General features: G+C 42.0%; 1 pseudogene; it reads right to left on the bottom strand.

The window, feature by feature from the left end:
• LOC102756837 overlaps positions 1-2,154 on the bottom strand; it is a 16,939-nt pseudogene that overhangs the window by 14,030 nt on the left and 755 nt on the right.

Genomic DNA, 2,154 nt, shown 5'->3' with positions numbered 1-2,154 from the left:
GATTCATCCCTATGTTCATAGCAGGACAATTTACTATTGCGAAGATCTGGAAACAGCCTAAGTGCCCATCAGCAGATGAATGGATTAGAAAACTGTGCATCTACACAATGGAATACTATGCTGCTGTAAAAAAGAAGGAATTCTTACCATTTGCAACAGAATGGATGGAACTGGAGAGCAGTATGCTAGGTGAAATAAGCCAGTCAATGAAAGAAAAATACATGACCGCACTCATTTATCGATAATAAAGGCCATTATAAACTGATGAACAAAAATAGATACAGAGGCAGAGCAGCACTGAACAGACTGTCAAACTATAGCGGGAAGGCTGGGGCGGGTTGGGAGGCAAGGTAAGAGATCAACCAAAGGACTTGTATGCATGCATATAAGCATAACCAATAGACACAAACAATGGGAGGGGGTGAAGGCTGGGGCCCTGGGACTGGGGGCAGGCTGGGAGAGGACAATGGTGGGGGAGGGGACATATGTAATACTTTCTACAATCATTAGATCAACCGAAGGACTTGTATGCATGCATATAAGCATAACCAATGGACACAAGACACTAGGGGGTAGGGGAGGCCGGAGGAATGTCAAGGGGGAAAAAAAGGAGACATATGTAATACTTTGTGTAATACTTTAAGGAATAAAACAAAATTTTAAAAAAACTGCAAGACAGAGAAGAAGGGAAAGATAGTTTCTTCAATGAAGGGTGCTGCTGAAAATCAATACTCACATGTACACACAATATGGGACACCACTGATAAAATTTACCGCAACCTGCATAACAAAATTGAATATCAGCGCTAAAACTTAAAATGCTTGAGGACAACCTAGAGAAAAAGTTTTGGAGGTTTGTTTTGACATGATTTTCTGAATGTGACACCAACCACCAGAAAAAAAAGAAAAAACAGACAGTCCAGATTGCAACCAATAAAGACAAAAGCTTCTTCACAGCCCAAGAGCAATAAACAAAAAGAAATGAAAGGAAATCTAGAGAACAAAAGAAAATACTTGCAAATCCTACGAAGAAATCGCTTGGAGAGATTGGGGATTCAGTTCAGATCAGCACAATAAAGCAAATATTGAGATATAGAAAGAAATTCACACAAATAGTTGGAGTTCCCAGGGAATAATAAAGTTATGTTAATACTATACTGGAGGCTAATAACAATGCAATGACTGTCTGAAAACCAAACTCAATATAACTTCATTAAAAATACTTTATTACTAAGCACTAGTAACAAGCACCTGAGCTTGCTAGAAAAAAAGGTGGCACTAGACCTGCTGAATTGCAGGGTTGCCTAAAAATATGGACTTTGTAGAAAAGCGGGTGTGGGGGAGCAATATCTGCATCTGCAAAGCGCAATTAAGCACATGCAAGAATGTGCTCCTGGGTGTCATAAACAATTAATATATAATATAAACAAGGAGACAGAAGGTGGTTGGTGTCAGAAAAACTTGAAGTCAAATGATTAACTAAAAAATGCAGTTATTAAGCAGGATAAGGTATAGAAACAATTCTTCAAAAATGGTGAACAAGTGACCAACAGGAACATAGAAAATGCTTTCCTCCCTGATCGAGGTGGAATCCCTCAGGCTTCCTGCAACACTACCAACCACAAGTCCTTCCCTGTGAATTTGGTAGAGTGGGGAGTATTGGGACTTCAGGAATAGAAGGGAGCAGGAGAAACAGAACAACCGTCCCCAGGACAGCAACTATTCAGGAAACTGGAAAAATAAAGCAGTACCACAGTCTACATGGGAGGACAGAGCACACCCTGAGATATTGGGCCTGGGAAATTGCAAAGCCAAGTCCAGGTCACAGATGACAGTGAGGGTCTTACCCAGGGAGGATAGAAGTTCAAAGTTTTCCAGCATCACATTGAGGTACAGCTGTCTCTGACCCTCATCAAGGAGGCTCCATTCCTCCCTGGAGAAGTACAGGGCAATGTCCTCAAAGGTCACGCCAACCTGTCAGAATGGAGACAATTGAAACCAGAGCTGCCTTTCTGAGAACCAGCAATGCTATTCCTTACACACCATTCCCCCCTCAACCTCCTCCAGGGCCCCCAGTTAGTGTGAACACCAGGCCTAATGCCAGTGCAGGCTGCTCTCCCATCACAGTCCCATTAATCACTGTGATGGCCCTAA

This window comes from Myotis davidii, unplaced genomic scaffold (assembly GCF_000327345.1).
Source record: "Myotis davidii unplaced genomic scaffold, ASM32734v1 scaffold795, whole genome shotgun sequence".
Classification (NCBI taxonomy): Eukaryota; Metazoa; Chordata; class Mammalia; order Chiroptera; family Vespertilionidae; genus Myotis; species Myotis davidii.
This window is presented reverse-complemented; position numbering and strand designations above follow the sequence as displayed.